This window comes from Coregonus lavaretus, assembly GCF_964263955.1.
Source record: "Coregonus lavaretus genome assembly, chromosome: 5".
Lineage (NCBI taxonomy): Eukaryota > Metazoa > Chordata > Actinopteri > Salmoniformes > Salmonidae > Coregonus > Coregonus lavaretus.
This window is the reverse complement of record NC_139992.1, coordinates 76,988,778-77,001,009: the sequence shown is the minus strand read 5'-3', so window position 1 is coordinate 77,001,009 and position 12,232 is coordinate 76,988,778.

Here is a 12,232-nt window from a genome sequence, read left to right as displayed (position 1 = left end):
TCTGAAGAGCAAAGCCTTCGAAAGCAATGAAACAAAAAGCTTGTGGAAGAGCTGGTTTATTCCTTAAAGGGATAGTTCCCCCAAATTACATGGATCGCTGTCTTACCTTGGCAATAGACTGCTTACAGGGTAAGAAAGCCAATATGTTATTTTAGCATTTGGATGAACTATCACATGCAATTTCCACTTATTAAATTCAAACCACTCAATTATTATATGCTACATTACATGTTGAAAGAACTGTTGTTCAATGTTATAATGTCAGGATCTCAATCTTAAAAATCCCCTTATTCATCTGATTATCCAAAACCAATATGTCACATCAACAACCCCAAGGTGTTATAGTGTGTTCATGAAGCTCCAAATTACATTTGACAGGAATTTAATGTGTAATACAAGTTTAATTGACTTTTCATTTCAGAACAATTCCTTTTAGCTAATAGGCTAATTAAGCCATCAATTGTACATCATAAAACCCTGTTCAAAGCCTCCAGACAAAGCTACATTAATCAGAACAACACAGACAACCGAAAGAAAGAAAGAAAGAAAGACAGAAAGAAAGAAAGAAAGAAAGAAAGAAAGAAAGAATGAATGAGAGCGAGAGAGAGAGAGAGAGGGAGAGAGGGAGAGAGAGGGAGAGAGTTAACCTTGATCATACCAGAGAAAGGTATCAGGACTTACGAATTCAGAGTGCAGGTCGCTGGAGATGCCGTGCATCCTGGCACTGTGCTGGATGACCCGGTCAAAGAGGTCTGCCAGGGAGAGGAAGTGGCACCCTGCCTGGCCATGGACACAGATGGGCGCCGCGTTCGCCCTGCCACTGCCATGCAGCTCCACACACACCAACACCAGGAGCAGAGCCCACACTGGAAGAGAGAGAGAGACATTTTGAGGGAGAAGGATGTGGATGATGAGAAGAGGAGAGGAGAAGAGAGGAGAGGGACTAGAGGGATAGAGAGGAGGGCAGTAGAGGGAGAGGAGAGGATCCTCTCACCAGCCAGCCAGCCAGCCAGCCAGCCAGGAGTAGAACTGACACTGCTAGAGAGATAGAAGAAGAAGAGAGACAACACTGACACTGACAGAGAGATAGAAGAAGAAGAGAGACAACACTGACACTGACAGAGAGATAGATAGAAGAAGAGAGACAACACTGACGCTGACAGAGAGATAGAAGAAGAAGAGAGACAACACTGACACTGACAGAGAGATAGAAGAAGAAGAGAGACAACACTGACACTGACAGAGAGATAGATAGAAGAAGAGAGACAACACTGACACTGACAGAGAGATAGAAGAAGAAGAGAGACAACACTGACACTGACAGAGAGATAGATAGAAGAAGAGAGACAACACTGACACTGACAGAGAGATAGAAGAAGAAGAGAGACAACACTGACACTGAGAGAAACAACACTGACACTGACAGAGAGATAGAAGAAGAAGAGAGACAACACTGACACTGAGAGAAACAACACTGACGCTGACAGAGAGATAGATAGAAGAAGAGAAACAACACTGACACTGACAGAGAGATAGAAGTAGAAGAGAGACAACACTGACACTGACAGAGAGATAGATAGAAGAAGAGAAACAACACTGACACTGACAGAGAGATAGAAGTAGAAGAGAGACAACACTGACACTGACAGAGAGATAGATAGAAGAAGAGAAACAACACTGACACTGACAGAGAGATAGATAGAAGAAGAGAAACAACACTGACACTGACAGAGAGATAGAAGTAGAAGAGAGACAACACTGACACTGACAGAGAGATAGAAGAAGAAGAGGAGGAAGAGAGAAAAGGGGAAAGTGGTGGTGAACAGAGGAAAGGAGAGGATCTAGTTCCACCGGCAGAGGCATGCATGTATAGCTCCTCAGTCCCTGCTCCCTGGTCTATACATGCACTAACCTGGCTTGTTCTTGGAGGTAGCTACCTTGTTTGATGTTGTTCCTGGACATTCTGTGTTGTTTGGTGGTAGTTTTGAAGCTGGAGGATGTACAGTGACACTCAGCTATTTAAAGGGACCAGGAGTATTAAGGCAAGGGTCTCTCTCTCTCTGTCATCATGTGATGACCACAATAATTTAGGAGGGGAGGAGAGAGAGAGAGAGAGAGAGAGAGAGAGAGAGAGAGAGAGAGAGAGAGAGAGAGAGAGAGAGAGAGAGAGACAGAGTTAGAGACAGAGGTTTGCGTGAGTTTTCATTCGTCATCAAATTATTATTTTTTTTTTTCATCAGATCATGATGGAAGTCGGCTTTACACCCCAAAGCGGCCGGGACAAATCAGGACAGATACTGGGTGAAAAGGCTCATTCAGCTCACCCCTCAGCCCCCCCAGCCCCTTCACCAGTTTCACTGTCATTCATCAGGCTAGTTTAGTGCATAGGCTATACTCAGAAAAAAAAGGTGCTATCTAGAACCTTAAAGGGTTCTTCGGCTGTCCCCATAGGAGAACCATTTGAAGAACCCTTTCTGGTTGCAGGTAGAGCACTTTTGGTTCCAGGTAGAACCCTTTTGGGTTCCAAGTAGAACCCTTTCTACAGAGGGTTCTACATGGAACCCAAAAGGGTTCTCCTATGGGGACAGCCGAAGAACCCTTTTGGAACCCTTTTTTCTAAGATTGTACAGTAGTATGGTACTGACATTCACACTGACCAGCTCCCATGTTTCTCACATGGTAATGATTTAATCCACGTGTCAAACTCCTTCCACGAAGGGCTGCGTGTCTGCAGGTTCTTGCTCTTCCTTTGTGCTTGATTGATTAATTAAGGTCACTAATTAGTAAGGAACTCCCCTCACCTGGTTGTCTAGGTCTTAATTGAAACCAAAAACCTGCAGACACTCGGCCCTCCGTGGAATGATTTTGACCCCCCTGATTTATATGATCAATGTATTGATCAGTAAGTGAATGCAAACCTTGTTGTTGTTCTCTCTGTCCTTGTACTGTAGTGTACTGTAGTGTACTGTAAAGTAGTGTGCTGTAGTGTAAATGTGTGTACTGTAGTGTAAAGTAGTGTACTGTACTGTACTGTACTGTAGTGTGATGTAGTGTACTGTAGTGTACTGTAGTGTAAAGTAGTTACTGTAGTGTACTGTAGTGTACTGTACTGTACTGTGATGTACTGTGATGTACTGTAGTGTGATGTAGTGTGATGTAGTGTACTGTAGTGTGCTGTAGTGTAATGTAGTGTACTGTAGTGTAATGTAGTGTACTGTAGTGTGATGTAGTGTAATGTGGTGTACTGTTGTGTAATGTAGTGTAATGTAGTGTACTGTAGTGTAATGTAGTGTACTGTAGTGTAATGTAGTGTACTGTAGTGTAGTGTGATGTAGTGTACTGTAGTGTGATGTAGTGTGCTGTAGTGTACTGTAGTTTACTGTAGTGTGATGTAGTGTGCTGTAGTGTAATGTAGTGTACTGTAGTGTGATGTAGTGTGCTGTAGTGTGATGTAGTGTAGTGTGCTTTAGTGTAGTGTGATATAGTGTGCCGCATCAAATCAAATCAAATCAAATTTTATTGGCCACATGTGCCGAATACAACAGGTGCAGACATTACAGTGAAATGCTTACTTACAGCCCTTAACCAACAGTGCATTTATTTTAAATAAAAAAGTAGAATAAAACAACAAAAAAGTGCTGAGAAAAAAATAACAGTAGGGAGGCTATATACAGGGGGGTACCGGTGCAGAGTCAATGTGCAGGGGCACCGGCTAGTTGAGGTAGTTGAAGTAATATGTACATGTGGGTAGAGTTAAAGTGACTATGCATAAATAATTAACAGAGTAGCAGCAGCGTAAAAAGATGGGGTGGGGGGGCAGTGCAAATAGTCCGGGTAGCCATGATTAGCTGTTCAGGAGTCTTATGGCTTGGGGGTAGAAGCTGTTGAGAAGTATTTTGGACCTAGACTTGGCACTCCGGTACCGCTTGCCGTGCGGTAGCAGAGAGAACAGTCTATGACTAGGGTGGCTGGAGTCTTTGACAATTTTGAGGGCCTTCCTCTGACACCACCTGGTATAGAGGTCCTGGATGGCAGGAAGCTTGGCTCCAGTGATGTACTGGGCCGTACGCACTACCCTCTATAGTGCCTTGCGGTCGGAGGCCAAGCAGTTGCCATACCTGGCGGTGATGCAACCAGTCAGGATGCTCTCGATGGTGCAGCTGTATAGTTTTTTGAGGATCTGAGGACCCATGCCAAATCTTTTCTGTCTCCTGAGGGGGAATAGGCTTTGTCTTGCCCTCTTCACGACTGTCTTGGTGTGTTTGGACCATGATAGTTCGTTGGTGATGTGGACACCAAGGAACTTGAATCTCTCAACCTGTTCCACTACAGCCCCGTCGATGAGAATGGGGGCGTGCTCAGTCCTCTTTTGTTTCCTGTAGTCCACAATCATCTCCTTTGTCTTGGTCACATTGAGGGAGAGGTTGTTATCCTGGCACCACACGGCCAGGTCTCTGACCTCCTCCCTATAGGCTGTCTCATCGTTGTCGGTGATCAGGCCTACCACTGTTGTGTCGTCTGCAAACTTAATGATGTTGTTGGAGTCGTGCCTGGCCATGCTGTCATGGGTGAACAGGGAGTACAGGAGGGGACTGAGCACGCACCCCTGAGGTGCCCCCGTGTTGAGGATCAGTGTGGCAGATGTGTTGTTACCTACCCTTACCACCTGGGGGCGGCCCGTCAGGAAGTCCAGGATCCATTTGCAGAGGGAGGTGTTTAGTCCCAGGATCCTTAGCTTAGTGATGATCTTTGAGGACACTATGGTGTTGAATGCTGAGCTGTAGTCAATGAATAGCATTCACACGTAGGTGTTCCTCTTGTCCAGGTGGGAAAGGGCAGTGTGGAGTGCAATAGAGATTCATCTGTGGATCTGTTGGGGTGGTATACAAATTGGAGTGAGTCTAGGGTTTCTAGGATAATGGTGTTGATGTGAGCCATGACCAGCCTTTCAATGCACTTCATGGCTACAGAAGTCAGTGCTACGGGTCGGTAGTCATTTAGGCAGGTTATCTTAGAGTCATTGGGCACGGGGACTATGGTGGTCTGCTTGAAACATGTTGGTATTACAGACTCAGTCAGGGACATGTTGAAAATGTCAGTGAAGACACTTGCCAGTTGGTCAGCACATGCTCGGAGTACACGTCCTGGTAATCCATCTGGCCCTGCGGCCTTGTGAATGTTGACCTGCTTAAAAGTCTTACTCACATCGGCTACGGAGAGCGTGATCACATAGTCATCCGGAACAGCTGGTGCTCTCATGCATGCTTCAGTGTTGCTTGCCTCGAAGCGAGCATAGAAGTGGTTTAGCTCGTCTGGAAGTCTTGTGTCACTGGGCAGCTCGCGGCTGTGCTTCCCTTTGTAGTCTGTAATAGTTTTCAAGCCCTGCCACATCCGACAAGCGTCAGAGCCGGTGTAGTACGATTCAATCTTAGTCCTGTATTGACTCTTTGCCTGTTTGATGGTTCGTCGGAGGGCATAGCGGGATTTCTTATAAGCGTCCGGGTTAGAGTCCCGCTCCTTGAAAGCGGCAGCTCTACCCTTTAGCTCAGTGTGGATGTTTCCTGTAATCCATGGCTTCTGGTTGGGGTATGTACGTACGGTCACTGTGGGGACAACATCATCGATGCACTTATTGAAGAAGCCAGTGACTGATGTGGTGTACTCCTCAATGGTATCTGAAGAATCCCGGAACATGTTCCAGTCTGTGCTAGCAAAACAGTCCTGTAGCTTAGTATCTGCGTCATCTGACCACTTTTTTATTAACCAAGTCACTGGTGCTTCCTGCTTTAGTTTTTGCTTATAAGCAGGAATCAGGAGGATAGAGTTATGGTCAGATTTGCCAAATGGAGGGCGAGGGAGAGCTTTGTATGCGTCTCTGTGTGTGGAGTAAAGGTGGTCTAGAGTTTTTTTTCCTCTGGTTGCACATTTAACATGCTGGTAGAAATTAGGTAGAACGGATTTAAGTTTCCATGCATTAAAGTCCCCGGCCACTAGGAGCGCTGCCTCTGGATGAGCATTTTCCTGTTGACTTATGGCCTTATACAGCTCATTCAGTGCAATCTTAATGGCAGCATTGGTTTGTTGTGGTAAATAGACAGCTATGTAAAATATAGATGAAAACTCTCTTGGTAAATAATGTGGTCTACAGCTTATCATAAGATACTCTACCTCAGGCGAGCAAAACCTAGAGAATTCCTTAGTATTTGATTTTGTGCACCAGCTGTTGTTTACAAATATACACAGACCGCCACCCCTTGTCTTACCGGAGTCAGCCGTACTATCCTGCCGATGTAGCGTATAGCCCGCTAGCTGTATGTTGTCCATGTCGTCGTTCAGCCACGACTCGGTGAAACATAAGATATTACAGTTTTTAATGTCCCATTGGTAGGATAACCGTAATCTTAGGTCATCCAATTTATTCTCAAATGATTGAAGATTGGCTAATAGGATTGATGGGAGCGGCAGTTTACTCGCTCGCCGTCGGATCCTTACAAGGCACCCCAACCTACGTCCACGATATCTCTGTCTCTTCCTCATGCGAATGACGGGGATTTGGGCCTTGTCGGGTGTCTGTAGGATATCCTTCGCGGCCGCCTCGTTGAAGAAAAAATCTTCGTCCAATACGAGGTGAGTAATCGCTGTCCTGATATCCAGAAGCTCTTTTTGGTTATAAGAGACGATGGCAGAAACATTATGTACAGAATAAATTACAAATAACGCGGAAAAACACACATAATAGTACAATTGGTTAGAGGACTGTAGTGTAATGTAGTGTACTGTAGTGTAATGTAGTGTACTGTAGTGTAATGTAGTGTACTGTTGTGTAGTGTGATGTAGTGTACTGTAGTGTAATGTAGTGTAATGTAGTGTAATGTAGTGTGCTGTAGTGTAATGTAGTGTAATGTAGTGTACTGTAGTGTAATGTAGTGTAATATAGTGTACTGTAGTGTAATGTAGTGTAATATAGTGTAATAAAGTGTACTGTAGTGTAATGTAGTGTAATGTAGTGTGCTGTAGTGTACTGTAGTGTGATGTAGTGTGCTGTAGTGTAATGTAGTGTAATGTAGTGTACTGTAGTGTAATGTAGTGTGATGTAGTGTAGTGTGCTTTAGTGTAGTGTGATATAGTGTACTGTAGTGTGATGTAGTGTACTGTAGTGTGATGTAGTGTAATGTAGTGTAATGTAGTGTACTGTAGTGTGCTGTAGTGTAATGTAGTGTAATGTAGTGTAATGTAGTGTGATGTAGTGTGATGTAGTGTAGTGTGCTTTAGTGTAGTGTGATATAGTGTACTGTAGTGTACTGTAGTGTGATATAGTGTACTGTAGTGTGATGTAGTGTACTGTAGTGTAATGTAGTGTACTGTAGTGTAATGTAGTGTAATGTAGTGTAATGTAGTGTGATGTAGTGTGCTGTAGTGTAATGTAGTGTACTGTAGTGTGATGTAGTGTAATGTAGTGTGCTGTAGTGTAATGTAGTGTAATGTAGTGTACTGTAGTGTAATGTAGTGTAATATAGTGTACTGTAGTGTAATGTAGTGTAATATAGTGTACTGTAGTGTGATGTAGTGTGCTGTAGTGTAATGTAGTGTAATGTAGTGTACTGTAGTGTAATGTAGTGTGATGTAGTGTAGTGTGCTTTAGTGTAGTGTGATATAGTGTACTGTAGTGTGATGTAGTGTACTGTAGTGTGATGTAGTGTAATGTAGTGTAATGTAGTGTACTGTAGTGTGCTGTAGTGTAAAGTAGTGTAATGTAGTGTAATGTAGTGTGATGTAGTGTGATGTAGTGTAGTGTGCTTTAGTGTAGTGTGATATAGTGTACTGTAGTGTACTGTAGTGTGATATAGTGTACTGTAGTGTGATGTAGTGTACTGTAGTGTAATGTAGTGTACTGTAGTGTAATGTAGTGTAATGTAGTGTAATGTAGTGTAGTGTGCTTTAGTGTAGTGTGATATAGTGTAATGTAGTGTGCTGTAGTGTAATGTAGTGTACTGTAGTGTAGTGTGATGTAGTGTACTGTAGTGTAATGTAGTGTACTGTAGTGTAATGTAGTGTACTGTAGTGTAGTGTGATGTAGTGTACTGTAGTGTAATGTAGTGTAATGTAGTGTAATGTAGTGTGATGTAGTGTAATGTAGTGTAATGTAGTATACTGTAGTGTGATGTAGTGTAATGTAGTGTACTGTAGCGTGATGTAGTGTACTGTAGTGTAATGTAGTGTAATGTAGTGTGATGTAGTGTAGTGTGCTTTAGTGTAGTGTGATATAGTGTACTGTAGTGTGATGTAGTGTACTGTAGTGTGATGTAGTGTAATGTAGTGTAATGTAGTGTACTGTAGTGTGCTGTAGTGTAATGTAGTGTACTGTAGTGTGATGTAGTGTGCTGTAGTGTAATGTAGTGTACTGTAGTGTGATGTAGTGTACTGTAGTGTAGTGTGATATAGTGTACTGTAGTGTGATGTAGTGTACTGTAGTGTGATGTAGTGTAATGTAGTGTAATGTAGTGTACTGTAGTGTGCTGTAGTGTAATGTAGTATACTGTAGTGTGCTGTAGTGTACTGTAGTGTAATGTAGTGTAATGTAGTGTACTGTAGTGTAGTGTGATATAGTGTACTGTAGTGTAATGTAGTGTACTGTAGTGTAATGTAGTGTAATGTAGTGTGATGTAGTGTGATGTAGTGTAGTGTGCTTTAGTGTAGTGTGATATAGTGTACTGTAGTGTGATGTAGTGTACTGTAGTGTAATGTAGTGTACTGTAGTGTGATGTAGTGTAATGTAGTGTAATGTAGTCTAGTGTGCTTTAGTGTAGTGTGATATAGTGTAATGTAGTGTGCTGTAGTGTAATGTAGTGTACTGTAGTGTAATGTAGTGTACTGTAGTGTAATGTAGTGTAATGTAGTGTAATGTAGTGTGATGTAGTATACTGTAGTGTGATGTAGTGTACTATAGTGTAATGTAGTGTACTGTAGTGTGATGTAGTGTGCTGTAGTGTAATGTAGTGTACTGTAGTGTAATGTAGTGTAATATAGTGTACTGTAGTGTGATGTAGTGTGCTGTAGTGTAATGTAGTGTAATGTGGTGTACTGTAGTGTAATGTAGTGTGATGTAGTGTAGTGTGCTTTAGTGTAGTGTGATATAGTGTACTGTAGTGTGATGTAGTGTAATGTAGTGTAATGTAGTGTACTGTAGTGTGCTGTAGTGTAATGTAGTGTACTGTAGTGTAATGTAGTGTAATGTAGTGTACTGTAGTGTAATGTAGTGTAATGTAGTGTGATGTAGTGTGATGTAGTGTAGTGTGCTGTAGTGTGATGTAATGTAGTGTAATGTAGTGTAATGTAGTGTACTGTAGTGTGATGTAGTGTAATGTAGTGTACTGTAGTGTGCTGTAGTGTAATGTAGTGTAATGTAGTGTACTGTAGTGTAATGTAGTGTGATGTAGTGTGATGTAGTGTGCTTTAGTGTAGTGTTATATAGTGTACTGTAGTGTGATGTAGTGTGCTGTAGTGTGATGTAGTGTAATGTAGTGTACTATAGTGTACTGTAGTGTACTGTAGTGTGCTGTAGTATACTGTAGTGTACTGTAGTGTAATGTAGTGTGCTGTAGTGTGTAACAGTCAGGTGAACTGTGGTTTGACTGAAATAACACGGTATTGATCTTTAAAGGGGCAATATGCAGGTCAAAGAATAACAAAGCGACACCCCGCCACCTTTTTGTGTAAACAGCTTAGGGATGGGGCTGGATAAATGTAACCACTCTCAATTTCATAGACAGGTATATGGATGCAAGGACTGTCAATCCATGTGATCAAGATTGTTTTAACTATGTTTTGAAGTTAACAGTGTTTGGTAACAGTTACATTGTTTACAAACAATTGTAAAACAAGCTCATATTTTGGGTTTATGAGTCATTTCTAAGTTATATTCTACTACAACAAATCGGTTTAGCTATATCATTAATTTAGAAGTCCAAAAATGGATGTAGCAATGGCAGATTGCCACTTTAAGGACACTGACATGATTATATCTATTGGTTTTTACACGCTCTTGATGATTACATTTACACTGAGTTAACAAAACATTAAGAACACCTGCTCTTTCCATGACATAGACTGACCAGGTGAATCCAGGTGAAAGCTATGATCCCTTATTGATGTCACTTGTTAAATCCACTTCAATCAGTGTAGATGAAGGGGAGGAGACAGGTTAAATATTGATTTTTAATCCTTGAGACAATTGAGACATGGATTGTGTGTGTTTCATTCAGAGGGTGAATGGGCAAGATAAAACATAATAAGTGCCTTTGAACAGGGTATGGTAGTAGGTGCCAGGTGCACCGGTTTGGGTCAAGAACTGCAACGCCGCTGGGTTTTTCACGCTCAAAAGTTCCCTGTGTGTATCAAGAACGGTCCACCACCCAAATTACATCCAGCCAACTTGACACGACTGTGGAAAGCATTGGAGTCAACATGGGCCAGTATCCCTGTGGAACGCTTTCGACACCTTGTAGAGTCCATGCCCAATGAATTGAGGCTGTTCTGCAACTCAATATTAGGAAGGTGTTCCTAATGTTTGGTGAACTCAGTGTACATTTACCTTTTAGTGATTTAACAGACACTCTTATCCAGAGCGACTTACAGTTAGTGCGTTCATATTAAGATAGCTAGGTGAGACAACCACACATCTCAGTCATAGTACAGTTGAAGTCGGAAGTTTACATACACTTAGGTTGGAGTCATTAAAACTAGTTTTTTAACCACTCCACAAGTGTCTTGTTAACAAACTATCGTTTTGGCAAGTCGGTTAGGACATCTACTTTGTGCATGACACAAGTAATTTTTCCAACAATTGTTTACAGACAGATTATTTCACTTATAATTCACTATATCACAATTCCAGTGGGTCAGAAGTTTACAAACACTAAGTTGACTATGCCTTTAAACAGCTTGGAAAATTCCAGAAAATTATTGCATGGCTTTAGACGCTTCTGATAGGCTAATGGACATCATTTGAGTCAATTGGAGGTGTACCTGTGGATGTATTTCAAGGACTACCTTCAAACTCAGTGCCTCTTTGCTTGACATCATGGGAAAATCAAAATAAATCAGCCAAGACCTCAGAAAACAATTGTAGACCTCCACAAGTCTGGTTCATCCTTGGGAGCAATTTCCAAACGCCTGAAGGTACCACGTTCATCTGTACAAACAATAGTACGCAAGTATAAACACCATGGGACCACGCAGCCATCATACTGCTCAGGAAGGAGACGTGTTCTGTCTCCTAGAGATGAACGTACTTTGGTGCGAAAAGCGCAAATCAATCCCAGAACAACAGCAAAGGACCTTGTGAAGATGCTGGAGGAAACAGGTACAAAAGTATCTATATCCACAGTAAAACAAGTTCTATATCGACATAACCTGAAAGGCCGCTTAGCAAGGAAGAAGCCACTGCTCCAAAACCACCATAAAAAAGCCAGACTACGGTTTGCAACTGCACACGGGGATAAAGATTGTACTTTTTGGAGAAATGTCCTCTGGTCTGATGAAACAAAAATATAACTGTTTGGCCATAATGACCATTGTTATGTTTGGAGGAAAAAGGCGGTAGTTTGCAAGCCGAAGAACATCATCCCAACCGTGAAGCACGCGGGTGGCAGCATAAGGCCGTAGTGGTGCTTTGCTGCAGGAGGGACTGGTGCACTTCACAAAATAGATGGCATCATGAGGAAGGAAAATTATGTGGATATATTGAAGCAACATCTAAAGAAATCAGTCAGGAAGTTAAAGCTTGGTCGCAAATGGGTCTTCCAAATGACTAGGAATTTGTCAGGAATTGTGAAAAACTGAGTTTAAATATATTTGGCTAAGGTGTATGTAAACTTCCAACTTCAACTGTAAGTACATTTTTCCTCAATAAAGTAGCTATCAGCAAAGTCAGAGCTAGTAAAACATAATGAAATGAAAAGGCATGATTAACTATTGGAGGTGATTGCCGTAACATCTTGTATGGAAGGCTTGTTTAGACATATGATTCATTTGCTGTTACTACAGGTGGACAGTGTACAGGTATAAGAAAACGTGGAACATCCAACATGCAACCAAAATAACAACCAAAAAACATGGAACTATACAAGCAGTGTCACGGAAGCAGGACCAGACATGACCGTGAGGCAGCATTGGCTACATGTCAGCAGTAGTGTCACGACTTCCGCCGAGGCTGCCTCCCCTCCTTGTTCGG